Source organism: Oryctolagus cuniculus, chromosome 2 (assembly GCF_964237555.1).
Source record: "Oryctolagus cuniculus chromosome 2, mOryCun1.1, whole genome shotgun sequence".
Taxonomy (NCBI): Eukaryota; Metazoa; Chordata; class Mammalia; order Lagomorpha; family Leporidae; genus Oryctolagus; species Oryctolagus cuniculus.
Genome location: NC_091433.1, coordinates 63,802,194 through 63,816,956, shown reverse-complemented (window position 1 = coordinate 63,816,956; position 14,763 = coordinate 63,802,194). Strand labels below are relative to the sequence as shown.

Sequence of the window (14,763 nt, the reverse complement as noted above, 5' to 3'; positions counted from 1 at the left end):
GCTGGCTACTTTTGGGAAAGAGTCAAGGAGAATGTTTTGTGATGGAAAAAATTTTAGAAATATTATTTGCATTTTATAGATAGTGAAATAAGCATCAATCAGTTAGTGACGCACTGATGTGAGAACAGCCGCTCACCTACTTTATTTCTAGGTGTGCTCATCTTCACTCTGCCTTCTGTACTCTATACGTAAGCGGTTTTCACTAAGTTACCTGATTGTGGAACTTGAACAGGAAATGCTTCAAGCAGGCAATCTGAACCAAGATTACAGATAGGAGACCAGACCGTGGACAGATGACTCATCTGCATTTGTAGATTAGGTTGCTCTCCTTTCAGTATTCTTATCCCAACGCAAGGCTGGAATGAGGAGAGAAACATCTTTTCTGCCATAGTAACATTGCCATGTCCCCAAGTGCTCCAAGCTGCCATCTTGCTCTTCAGATGAAAACAGCAAGCCTTCCTGTTTATTTACTGTTCTCCATTCTGTTTTGAATTATTTTAGTTCCCTTCTCATGAATCCTAGGCAGTTTTACCCATTTTGAAAGGAATGTTTACTGCCTGTTGAGGTCAGCTTATCAGTCCTTTTTTTAACCCTTAATTTTAAATTAAGTTGGCTCATTCTATGGTTTAGGTATCCCTACGGGTCCATGCACTTGGAAGCCTGGTCCTGGGAGTGGAGGCACTGGGAGATGCTGTAGAACCCTCACGAGGTGGGGCCTCGCTGGGAAGTCCTTGAAAGGGTTTAAGGTAGTTCTTACGTGACCCTTGAGATCTCAACAGAGCGCTGTTATACAAGAAGCAAGCCTGATCCCACACTTTCTCTCTTTGCTTTCTGACTTGCTCTGAGATCCTCCCCTCCACCATCCGCCAGGGACTTCATCAGAGCTTGCGCTAGGCTTTTGGACTTCCAGCCTCCAAAACCATGGGCCAAATAAATCTCTTTTCTTTATGAAGTTAAATGCCTCAGGGATTTCACTGTAGTGACGAAAAGCTAATACACCTTGGATATCTTTTACTCATATATCCAAGCACTATGTGGCTTGTCTTTCACCATCCAAACCAGTCATTCCATATTCTTTTCTAAAATTATTTACACCAAAACTGCAATTCAAATGGTAATTTCCCTTTAATTTGATCACATCATGGTTGCTATCAGTGGGTGAATAGATGTGAAAACTCTCTTAACTAACAACATATTATGGCAAATCAAGGACAGTATCTTCCCTGAGATGCAAGCATGGTTCAGTTATTTGACAAATGAGTTCTATGAAGGCTTTTGCAATATGACTTCTCTTTCAGGTGTGGGAGATGAAAGAGGGAAGCCAGCGTTAGTAGGCAGGTACTGCAGAGGGATGACAGAAATGACAGGATGGTTTCTGTTCTGCACTTAGACTCTGGTTCAGTCGGCAAAACTTTAGTGGGGTGGGCTGTTGACATTGTCGCATGGCTGTTCACATGACAGTTAGCAGGAGAGCTGGAGGCACCAAGTGACACACTGTGGCCCACAGTGTGGATTCAGGCCTAGTGCCCCACTTCAGAGAACTGGTAAGTCATTCACTATCAGCAGCCTGACCAGTCACAGGGAGAACTGAAGAACAAGGTTATGCGCCCTCAGTGATGGTTAATTTTATTTTGCAATGTGATCAGGTTAATGGGTATTTCTGAGTGTGCTTGAGAGAGCATTTTCTGAAGAGATCACTGTGTGAATCCATAGCCTGCATGGGAAAGGTTCACCCTCCATGATGTGAGTGGGCATCGTCCAACCTGTTGAGGACCAGACTAGAAAAAAAAGGGGGAGGAAGGTGAATGTTGTTTCAGCTGGAGCTGGGATATCCATCCTTTCTTGGGCAGGTTCTCGGGGTTTTGGACTCCAGGGCTTGCACCAGTATACCCCCAACCTCTGGCCCTGATACCTACCCTACCCCCTCTGTGGAGAGCAACTGGGAGCAACTCGGACTAGACTAAGTTACTGGAATTAAGACTTATTCTATGCATCTGCTTTCCCACAATATGGCGCTGAGAAGGGAGTAACAGCTTCTACGCAGCTGCCTCCAGTTCAACCAAGAAACTGTAGGACCTGCTCCTGATTGGAGGAGAGCAGCGTACTCGGTGTGTGGGTAGCAGAGTTGGGATTGGTGGAAGAGGACTATAAAGGAGGAGAGAGACAACATGTACCAGGAACATCTAAGAGGAACATCTATCTGAAGGAACATCTGTGCAGCCCCCGAGAGAGCCGGCGGCGGTGTGCCGCTCCCCCGCGGAAGTGGGGAAAGTGGCTAGGGGGAACCGCCCTTCCATGGAGGTGGAAGGGTCGGTAGCCAACCCGGGAAGAACCAGCAGCAAACCCGGGGAGGGCCGAGCAGGCAAAAGAACAGCGCAGGGTCCTGTGTCGTTCCTCCACGAAGAGGGGGAGCAACACCCCTCCACCGTTCTCAGCTCTCTGACCTCGCACTGAGAATTCCCATGGGCTCTTCCAGTTCCCAGGCCTTTGCGCATAGACTGAATGACAGCCCCAGCTTCCCTTGCTCTCTGCCTTGGAAATGGGTGGCACAAACTGAAACACCTCAGTCTACATCACGGGGTGAGCCAGTGGCCACAATAAATCCCTCTTATAGATCCAGGGTTATCCTATCGCTTCTGTTCATCTAGAGAACACTGACTAATGTACCCTCTGATGCCTGGAGACAAAAGGGGTTTCTCTAGTGCACAGAAGTAGATGAAAATCTGTGAGACTGGGTTTAATAGGAAGCATATGAAAGAGACATAATGTGGGGCTTTCAGAACTTTCTGGAGACTTTATGGGCAGCTGAGGTTCTGCATAATGAGATGGAGGAAAGAATTATAAATTGAGTTATTATGAGTGCTGTCATCCCAACCATAGTACAGGTTTGGGCCCTGGAGAGATTGTTATACCACATAAGTGAATAATTGGGGTGATGGAGCTTACAGAGTGTCTGCTGATCAGGCTATGATGAAGTTGAACCATAGTTGAATATCAGTTATCAAGGCTTTACTTACTTATTCAATTATTTTTACAGTGTGTGAAACTAGCTTTTTAAAACATTTAACTTGCAGTCCCGGCAGGCAAAGAGTCATTGCAAGGAATCCCCAGAATCTGTTTATCTAACAAAGAGATGAACTAAGTGGATTTAGTGAATGATGGTTTGCATAAACCATTGCTTTCAGAATACATTGAACTCGGCACTGAAGTGAAAATTCACGTGACACAATTACTGAATTCTTGTCCCCAAGTGCTCTCTTAACCAGATAAGACTAGAAGAATAATCTTAGCAGTTAGAAAAAAATTTTTGCAAAATTTTGGAGATCTCTGAATGAACCCCAACTTTTGGTCTACTCTTCTTTGATTACAAATTGGTCTGTTAAAGGCTGGAAATAATTGACAAACAGGTATACCAGAGGGTAGGTCTTTTTAAAGTGGTTTTCAAAGCAAGGTAAACATAATGCCCACCTCCAGCCATCACAGAGAACTCTGACATTGATCTTGAACTCCTCTGTGCTCAGACACACAGAGCATTACAATTTCCCAGGATCCAGGGACTCCAGAACCTTCAGTGTGCGGAGGAGCCTGCACAATACAAGCCTGCTTTGCTCTACGATTTGTATTTGTATACATCAAGCAATAATTCCTCTAAAAGATGCTTTACTCTCAAAATATTTGAATGACAATTCTTTCAGATATAATCTACACACTTTGAACATGCCAAGATTGCCTTCATAATTTCTATAAAATAAGTACCAATGTAAACATTATTAACCTATTTTCAAAGGTATGAACTTAATGGTTTTTAAATTGTGATTAAATTTTGAAGTGCCTGGAACTAATTAAAATGTAAGTAACTATAATCCTAAATACTTTTATAATATGCATTTTATTTTACATCAGAATGAGAATATGAAATTGACTTTCAGACTTAAAAAATATTTTATCCCATCCTGCCTATTTCAAGAAACAAAACAATCTAAATAGACTTTCAGATAGTTCCATGTGGCTTTGAATAATTTAATGACCAAATATTTTTCCAAGGCTTTTATCCCCTGGGTTAGTGTTTTTCCTTTGAGTTCCTTATCTAATTGCTATAAATGGCAATATGAATTATGTGTAGTGAACAATAAGGAAAGGGAAGCCACTGTATGCAGTCTGATGTTTGGCTAATACACAGCCACATAGCCGACTAATGGAGAAAATAAAAAGTCTTGGGTACAGGTTGGTTCGGACCCTAGATACCTCCAGCCCTGCCAAGTCTAGAAAACGATTGGAGCTTTATGCACTTGAGAAGGCCTGAAGAATCAGACATGTCCCATAGATCATTAAATAGTACTACTGATAGCAAGAGTCACATTTAGCAACTTCTGAATCCAAATTGGTAATTCTGGGTAAGCACTGGAATTTTAGATAAAAGCTAACCACAAATTCAGGAACTAAATCACCACAACATAAACAAGCTCACAGCAAAGAACAGGGTATTCCTGGGTGAAGGAAATACAACAGGGCCTGCATCTGAAACCAAAATTCTGTGGGGAATATGAAACACAGATTGGCACCCAGAGACAAAGCTGTGACTGTGCATTCAAGGACAAAAGATGCGGTCTGTCTCCTCACATGGGAAAGGAAAAGCCATCAAGGTCATTGCCCAGAACAGGTCACTGGAAGGGCTTCTCTCTTTGTAAATGGCTTCGGAATATCCTGCCAATTATTCAGGGAAGAGGCCCAGAAATGTGTTGTTTTGCTGGGGTTCTGGTGGAAAAGTCTCCTGTGGAAAATGTTAACTCCAAGCCTTCTCAGAATGCGGGTGCGGTGATGGAGTACTATTCCGCCATAAAGATGAAGGCCAGTCTGTCATTGGCGGCAATGTGGACGGAGCTGGAGGACGCTGTGCTAAGGGAAATAGGCCAGACACAGAAAGACTGATAGTGCATGTTCTCATTTATGTGTGCAAGCTGAAGAGTTGATGTTAAGAAGTAGAGGCGAGAACAGTGGTTAGCAGAGGCTGGGAAGTGTAGGGGTGGGGGAGGGGTGGAGACAAAATGTTGAACAGGTACGGAGTGCAGTTAGGTAGGAGGAACCATTTTTAGTGTTCTGTAGCACAGCAAGATAACTATGGTTAACAGCAATTAATTGTATCCTTCAAAACAAATAGTAGAAAGGGTTTTGAAGAGAACCCAGAGGATGGTAGAGAGGATTCTGAATGACCCCAACAAAAAGAAATAGCAAATGAGGCTATTGATATATCAATCACCTTGATCTGATCATTGTACACTGAACACAGGCATTGAAATATTATTACATTATACTCCTTAAGCTTGTACTATTATATGCTAATTAAAAATAAAAAATGTGCATGTGAGGGGGTCAAATTTAAAATATTTATACTGGGTATGGAAATTCCAATTCCAACTCATGAGGCATGAGGCTTTGTAAATATGTTTTAATTTTAGAGACAGAGTGAGTGAGGAAGCATGTGCATTGGCAATTACTTCCATCCGCTGGTTCACTCCCCAGATGCATGGGGCTGGCCCAGGTCACAGTCAGGAACCTGGAACGCAACACAGTCCAGGTCTCCTATGTGGGTGGCAGGCACTCAACTGCCTGAGCCGTCCCCTGCTGCCTCCCAGGTGCACATCAGCAAGAAGCTGGAAAGGGAAGCAGAGCCAGGATTTGAACACAGGCACTCTGATACGGGATGTGGATGCTTTATCCTGTGGCCTAAGTGCTAGGCCCATGGGCTGCTGACACGAATGTAACACCTCATTCCAGACCTGTGAAACAACCGAGCTCTCAGGGAAACAAAGGCAAACCCAAATCTTCAGACTCATTTCCACAACCCATGCACAAGAAATGCTCACACTCTCGAGAACTCACAACACCACCACCAAGCCATAGGCATGAAAGGGAGCCATGCACAATGAGAAGAGAGTGATCATGCATAAGAGAATGGAGAATTTGATATAATTTATATGACAGAAGGTTAAGAAAGAAATTAAAAAAAATTTGGTTAAAAGAATGAAAGCGATGAAACAAGTGGAAAAAAAGAACATCTAATCTTCAAATAGAATGGGTAGATCGAAGACACTACATAAAGTCTTATAAATAAAAATTATAGTCACTGAAATAAAAAGTAATAAGCTTAACAGCAGATCAGGCAAACTGAGAGAACTATAATTTAAAAATATACCTACAGGAACCATCCAGAACCTGAATCAAGAAATAAAAAGCTAATAAAAGATGAAATAGAGATTAACAGAAATAAAAACTTTCAAAGAAAGTTCTAGAGAGAATGAGTGAAGAATGGAGAAGAGATGGTATCTGAAGGATAATGGATTTTCCAGGATTTAAAGACACAGAGTTCTCAGATTATAGATGTTAACACTGACATTGGGATGTGCTTAGTCTCATACATGGGTAGTGCAAGTGTTAATTTTTGCAAGCTCCTTTGGGTTATTTGTAATGTTTAAAATTCCATTACACTCTCGTTCTTGCATTCTTCCTGAATCATGGGCTAGAGTAACTCTATCCTTCCAGTTACTCAGGCTAATCACCATGAAGTCATACTCCATTTCTCTCTTTCTCAAACCCCACAGCTAATGCATCTGGAAATTTGGATGGATCTATCTTCAAATATGTCCAGACTCTGACCACTTGCCAATACCAACACTGCTCCCTCCCTGTTTGGAGACTCCATTAACACTTGACTGCATTACCATAATGCCCTCCTTGTAGATTTCTGTAAATTCTGTCCTATGTTCAACACAGAAGCCCAGGCGAATTTTTGGCAATGAGAGTTGTACTATGTTGCTCCTCTGCCATACTAGATGGGACCTGGATGCAGACTACCCTAGGGCTTTGGCCCTCTTTCCCCAGATACCCACATGCTTCAGTTCCCCTCTGTCAGGTCTTCGCACGAAGGTCACTGTATCCATGAGGCTGTGTTGTGTAGCATTCCAGGCTCATCTTCCTATCCTGCCTTGCTTTCTTTTTCCTCAGATCCTGTTTTTTCTATAACACATACCACTTTCTAAACATCTGTATGAATAAAATACTATATTATTGTTATGATTTTGACTTATCATCTGTATTCCCCTATCAGAATGCATGCTGCACCAGAAAGGAGTGTTCTTTTCAGCTGGGCAATGTTCAACATTGGAAAATATTCAAGAGATGACTGATTGGATCAATGACTTTAGAGAAGCTAAGTATGCGTATGCCATATGACCTACTGTAGAGGATGTCTGAAAGATGTTATTAGTAAAGCAAATTTTAATCTCATAGGTAAAAAATGACTAACATTCAGATCATGAAGACAAGGGAGACTGGGCTATTCATTTTATCTTCCTAAAGGAACAAATCAACTTCATATTACAGAAAACAAGACAATTTACATATTCAGGAATGATATATTTTAGGGAGTGTATTTCAAAGTTATTATAATAGTCATTATTTTTATTGATGGCTTCCCTTCAAATAATGCAACAAAAATCCCTAAGCAATGTAAACATTCTAGAATATAAAGAACATCAGCAAAGCTGTGCAACTCTGCTCAAATTCCTACAGCTCACAGTATTTCTCCACTCAGCCCAGCACTTGCCACTTTATGAAGGAGCTTCAAAAACTTCATGGAAAATGGAATTAAATGGTAAGTTTATTTTGGTGAAAATTTTTTTGAAATCCATGCATTCAAGGAGTCTCTAAAAAGGTTATGGAAAATGAGTCTTATGAAAAAACTATGCATGTATTTAAAATTATTTTTTGCAGCCAAATAAACTTATACTTTAAATCATTTTTCAACAAACAGCATTCTCACATTTTGAAAATCTTTATTATAGAGGCAAAGGTGAGAGGAACAAATATTTAGAAATTAACTTTAAACCATTGAAATGAAATACTGGTTATTGAAAAATATTAGCTCTAATAAACGAACACAATAATACCATGACCCTAGTAAACTCCCCGTGGAGGAGGCAGCTGCCCCTCTCTGCCTTGGGCTTTTCCGATGAAGCAGAGCTCTCCACTCCTCCTCATTCTAGCCATGGGCTGTAGGCCTCTCTCCCTTTCCTTCTGTATCTACTGCAAGAATGGACACGTGCTTCCCTTAAACTCAGCCCACATGGCTGGAGCTCTTAAAAACGGTGGAATGAAAACAGAGAACTAAACAGGTCCTGAAAGCAGCACAGAGCAATTTTCCTTCTGCTTCTAGAAACTAAATTTGCAGTCTGACCAATTCATTCGCACTCGCTCTGGCTCACAGGTGCGCCTGACTATACCAAACCACTATAATGAGCCACAGTCACAACCCTTTCTCTGGGCTTCTTACTTACACTTTCCTGGCCTGTTCCTCACGGAAGACACCAGTTCAAAATCTCCAGGAACTTTTCCTAGGAATCCTCCCACCTTTCTGGTGAATACAGGCTACATACCTACTCTAGAGCACACCCAAGTGGCTGATACCAGAAGTGAGCTCCTTGGAGCCCTACACAGAGACAGGCGCCTTCCCTCCTGCAAGACTCGGATTACTACCATATTTTCATGTAAGAAAATGCTAGAAAGTGCATAGGACAATAATAATATTTTTCTTTCATGGGAAGAAACAGATTTTTTAATGCTTTAAGTGAGGAAAAGTACACAAGATTATTATTATTATAATTATTATCTTCATTTGCTCCATGCCATTGCTTTTCTTATATCATTTGTTAACCCCTAGAAAATAGAGTTGTCTGTAGAGCATATTCTAAAAATGCAGGCAGAGGCAAAAGGAATTCTGCTCTTTGGTGCTAACATACAATTTCTAGCAAAAAGGAAAAAAAAAACTAGGACAATGTACCATTTATGTTTTATATTTCAGTAGGACTTCGAGCCTTTTCTAAAAGCCCTTTCACAAAATTGATAGATTATTCTTCCTATTAAGAGAGTCTTTTATTCTGGGTGCCAGACCTGGTTCTTAGGGTTGAAATATTGCTTGAGCTTTTTTTGCTACCAGTGGCATTTCTCTGCTGAATAAAATTACCAATTGTGTACCTGATTCTCCAGGGCACACAAAAATCTCAAAGGGCTTGAAATGGGCACACAGGGGAATATGTTTGTTTGTTCTTTCTAAATAGATCCAGTGAGAGTCCATGAACCCATGAAAATTTCTGTCAGGCTATATGCTGAGCAGAGAAAAGAGCATTAGGTTGGTAACATGAGTTCTTGGCTCGTATAGGTCACTAAATAGCCCTGTCATTTTAGTAATGGGCAAGGAAAAGAAAACATACAGTAATTACCAGTTATTAAGTGTCTTGTGTTTGATGGACTTTAGTCCTAACTCCCAAGACTATTGGGCAAAGTAAGAATTATTACGCCCATTTTAAAATCAGGAAATGAAAGAACAGTACAAAGATTAATTAATTTGCCCAGCTAATAGGTGATGCAGTTGTAATTAGAATATACAACTTTCTGGCTCAGGAGTTTCTGATTTTCTAGAATAGCATGATATACCCCCAACTTCTTTTAATGATTCCGCATCTTAGTTTCTTCATCATATAATCAAGTCAACAAATAACATGATACCCAAGGCTCTTTCTACCTATAAACTGTTATGAAGTTTAAAACTTAAATCCAGAGCAGACAATGAAGCTTAAAACTGTTGTGAAGTTTAAAACTTGAGTCCAGAGCAGACGAGGCAGGGTGAGGATGACCAGCTTTTGAGGGGCATGTGTGGCAATGAGAAGCATGCCCTTAATATTACTCACCAGCAAGGTAGCAGTGAACAAATCACCCAGGGCCTGGCCCAGGGTCTTGAAGAGGCCATAAAGTCCCCACTACCTTTTCAGGAACTCTTGTGTAAGGGAAACTCTCTGAAGGAAATGAGATGCTGTTGTCAGCACTTGGAATACAAAATGGTGGCTGGTCTTGTTAATCAGGGAAAAGAACAGTCCCGAGGAAGAGGTTGAACTAAAGAACTTGGAAGATTCAGAGACGTCTGTGGAGAAGGTGCTACTACTGGAAGAGCTGAATAAAGAATTTACTGGAATCCAACAGGGCTTTGGGGCCATGGGTTTGCAGGCTGATGCTCTCAGCAAACTTGATAGGAGAGTAAAAGCCACACCTGAGCACTTTATGAAGATTTTGGAGGAGATCAACACACTGATCCTGCCAGAAGATCTCAAAGACAGAAGATAGAAAAGAAAGGGTTTGGTGTAATAGGTTCAGGTGTTCCTGGCTCAGTCACACACAGCGGAGCAGGACATCTGCCAGGTCACCGAGTGGCTCCAGTCTATAAACTTGGCCTTGGCTGAGTGAGGTGCAGAGAGGCTGTGCTACCCTGAAGAACAATGCCACTAGCTCCTCTGGATTAGCAGTGACCTGATTTCTCCTGGGCTGTCAGGAAAAATGGACCAGCTACCAATTTTCTTCCTCTTACAGTGGTTCTCGGTGAAAAGGATTGTCTCTGCAATGGCAAGTTAGAGCTCCTGGCTGTGCTGTCTAGCAACCCAGCTTTTCTGGAAAAGCCATTCTCTGCCCAAGTTTTCCCAGCTCGTTTGACTTTCAAGTGTTTTCTTTGGGCTGGGGAGAGCTCGTTTATCTTGGGCTAGCTCCAAGTTTATAGGCCACCGTGGTATTCGGCTGCACAAGAGCTTTCTTGCTCTGGTGATCCCATCATCTCTCAGATGTAAAACCAGAATCACCAGAAGGTGGTTCCTAGTCTGGAATGTTGAGAATGCCTTGGAACAGGTCTGTGCCACACAGGCAGTCCAAACATCCCTAGCTATGATCTCATTTAAGAGCACCTGGAATGCCCAGCTGGTGGGACGTGATGTAGCAGGGCCATCTGGGCTTGGGACCTGTGGTTTGATGTGTGGATGTCCTTGTCCCCAGGCAAGTCTTCAGGAGGTTAGAACTTAGTGTTGACTGAGTCCCTGTTTCAAACCAGGTGACAGCCACAGAACAAGAAGGGCAGAAGAGCAGTCAGATAGAGTAAGCAATCAACTGGCAGAGCCAACACCAAGAAGGCGTCTCAGGAGTGGTGTGTGCTTCCTTCAGGAGTGCTTCTGTTACCTGCACCCTCACGAGATCTGTATTTCCTTCAAGGAAATGTTCTTGTCCATTTTGTGGGCCCTCCGCCCCATATTGTTATATAAAGGTTTGTGTGCCCATGAGAAACCAAAGAAAACAAGCCCAGCAAATATTTAAGTAGAGCTAGTTGAGTTCTTCATCAGAATCCACTCAGAATTACTTATTCACACAACCAGAGCTAAAGGGTGGTTGGTACTGGAAATAAACAGAGTGAGACTGTGTTGTGTATGGCTCACCTACTATCACTGCAGCTGGGAAATACAGGTAGGACCTGCAGACATATGGAGTACGGAAGAGAGAATTCACAGGCACTACCTCAAGGTTGCAGAGACCCTCACTGCAGAAGGGGCATGGTCTTTTCCCCCGAGGATGGAAGCAATTGAAGAGGTTTCTTTAAGTTCCTGTGTTGGGAAAGAGTGGATGAAGAAAACTGAAAAGCCAGGCTCAAGACCCAAGGTCACATTTGCCTTGATCGGAGTTTACAATCTCTTTTCCCAAGCTTGTTCTAAAGTCTTAAAACCTAAATTTGTAATAAGGATTTCAAGAAGATTCCCAGCTTCTGTACAAACTGAGTATTCCTAATCTGAAAATCTGAAATTCTCTAAAATATGTGAAACTTTTTGTGTGCAGGCGTGATGGAAAATTCCACACCTGACCTCATGTGATGGATTGCAGGCCCACTAAAAATAATGTGTAAAATTATCTTCAGGGTATGTGTTTAAGGTGTATGTGAAACAAATCAATTTCACATTTAGATTTGGGTCCCAACCCCAAACCTAACATATACTTAACCTGTAGTGTGGCCAGGGAGGGAAATAAACATCTCCAGAGCCAAAGACCCAGATCTGGAAGGCAGGGTCAACATGACATCACACGCACTTCGGCCCATGAGCTCCCCGCTCCTCACTGTTCACCCCTCACATCCAATCCACGTGCCCTGTTCAGTGTCCTTCCCATACCACATGGGATTCTTCCATTTCTAGCTCCACTGTTTTCCCAAAGCCTCAGCCACCAACATCCTGGATGTTTTGCTCTTCTTTGTCCCTCTTTGCGAACCATCCTCTTCTAGATAGCAAAGTCATACTTTAAAATATAAAGTGGATGTGCAAAAATCGCTGTATAAATTCCAATAATGGCTTCCCAGAGCAGCTGGAACTAAAAGTAAACCCATTCTCTTGGCTGAAGAGGTCCTCTTGTCTAGGAAGTCCACCTCGCTCATCTCATCTCAGCCACCTCCCCTGCTCACAGCTTTCCAACCACCGTGGCCTTCTTTCTGCTTTTTGGACTGTCTAGGATTTTCCACCGTCAGAGTTGGGCATAATCTGCTTCCCCTGCCTAAAACGCTCCTGGTCTGCCATGGCAGCCTCCTTCTTATCCTACAGTTTTCAGGTTATATAGCATCTTTCACAAAGGTAGTTTCTGGCTGTCCCATATGACTGGACACACCCACTTGTTATTTCTTTATAACAAATTGTCGGCTTTCTTCATGGTTCTTACTGCAAATTGTTTAAATATTTATGAGAGTGCCACAGGAGGCAGGAATCCCCACCCCTTGCTTTGTACTTGGAGCCTAGTCATCACATTGGCTGCCACTACCCCCCACCCCCCACCCCCCACTTGGCTTGCTCCTGTACTTTCCTTGGGGCTTGGTTTAACAATCACTTCCTCAGGAGACCTTCCCCTGAACCCTGGACTAAGCCAAGTCCATTGCTCTTGTTTCCATGATTCCAGACAAACCCCGCTGGAACAATGACTGGCAGTATCAGTTCTCTGCTCTTCACCATGACAGAACTTCGGTGACAAAGGCTGTCTTGTTCACACCCAGATGACTGGCACCAACATCATGCACCAACCAATGAAACATCGGGAAACAATCAAGAGAAAAAGTGGTTATTGAGAGAGCATGTGAAGGTGGGCAAGAGTAGGCTTTCACAGTTTTTACAAAGCAACTAGGTGACTAGCCAATTAATTAATAATTACCTATGGATGGACATTTTCCCAGCCGGATGCATACCTTGGGAGGTAGCAGGTGATGGCTCAAGTAAGTGAGTCTCACACTGGGGAGGGAAATTCAGCCTGAATTCTGGCCTCCTGGCTTTAGCCTGACCCTGCTGGGGCTGTTATGGGCATTTGGGAGTTTACCAGTAGTTAAGATTTCTCTTTCTCTCTCTCCTCTCTTTCTGTTCAGAAAAACAATAAATTAAAAAATTTTAAAACCTTATCTTTTAATTATATTTCCTATGAACTTTTTGAAGGACTCTTATATACATTTTAAAATATGTATTGAGGATCTCCTATGTGCCTGGCCAGAGGTAACTGCAGAAAATCTGAACAAAGATATGACACAGTTGGGAAGAAGAGGTTTGTTTCTGAATGTTTATGCTGAATAGTAAACAGGAGAAGTGACATATCTCAAAGGTATAAAGCAAATGTTTTGGGAACCCAGAGGTGGGCAGATCTAGGAAGGAACCCTCATGGAATCAGTGTCTGTCTTGGGCTTGAAGGATTGGGGAGATTTCCCTAAGGCTGGATAGAGGTAGAGTTCATTGCAAGAAAATGGAATGATCTCAATGCAGAGGAGAGGAAACCCATGATCAGCAGTGAGGTCGGGCTGGGATGAAGGGAGTCTCGTAGACCACTGTGAGGTGAAAGCAGAAAGGTAGGTGACGGCTCCTGTTTCTGGAGAGGCCTGCTTGCTGGGCTGAGCACACGGCACTGTACTACTGTCCTCAGCCTATGAAAAGGGAATCTTCCATAGGTTTGTGGATGAGGGGTGCAACTGCAGGTGCCTTAAGAGAGAAGTACAGTAGTACAGTCTTATAGCTGGAGACACACACACACACACACACACACACACACACAGAGAAAGAGAGAGAGATACTGGATTGGAAGGGCTTAATATGTAAGCATGAAGTATAAAGGCCATGCTGTAGAAAGAGCAGTAGGAATGGGAAAGAAGTGGGGAATGAAAGATTCTGCGAAGGAAGAACTGGCCAGCTATGGTGACTTGGAGCTCATGAAACAGAGCTCAGGACTAGAAACAGCGAATACAACAGCAACACCACATGTTTATACGACGGATCTTCAAAACATTCATAGCAAATGTAAAGAAGCCCTGCATGGGCTTCAAATTTACTTTTGCACCCAAATAAATTTATCTATTAAATTTCCTCTTTCTGGAACTGTATGGAGACATTGCTCCCTTTGCTTACCTATATTGCTGCATTTAGCTCTCACGGTAACTTTAAAAGACAGGTACTGCTGTTATCCCTGTTTTATGGACGAAGACAGAGAAACACAAAACAAGGTGTGGTGACTTGCCCAAGGGCACACAGATTTCTACAGAATATCTGCTAGCGAGAAAGCATGTATTTATAAAACAGCATTCTGCTTTATATTTCTCTACCATGTAGCGAAGCCATAACATTTTTCTCACTGCTTGCTTATTTATAGAATGTCAATAATAATTCTATAAATCTCTTTTCTGGGAATTCCACTGCATTTTAAGCACAATAATAAATGTTTGTAGTTCCCACAGATACAGGTGTTATTATTAGTAAATTGTCACTAGATTTGCATTTTCTTTTGGATTATCTTGAAAATCCTAATAAAAGAAAGAGAAACTGGTACATCAGTAAAATGACTGTATCTGAATTCTCTGCGGGTAAGCCACATGCAATCCTGAAGTTTTCCCCA

At 42.3% G+C, this 14,763-nt stretch overlaps 1 long non-coding RNA gene and 1 pseudogene across 1 annotated transcript in view; one reads left to right on the top strand and one right to left on the bottom strand.

Annotated features, from left to right (window-relative positions):
* Nucleotides 1–14,763, bottom strand: part of LOC138848472 (uncharacterized) — a 1,168,718-nt gene that overhangs the window by 92,061 nt on the left and 1,061,894 nt on the right. The window lies entirely within an intron of this gene.
* Nucleotides 9,705–10,293, top strand: LOC100353241 (BAG family molecular chaperone regulator 1 pseudogene; annotated as a pseudogene).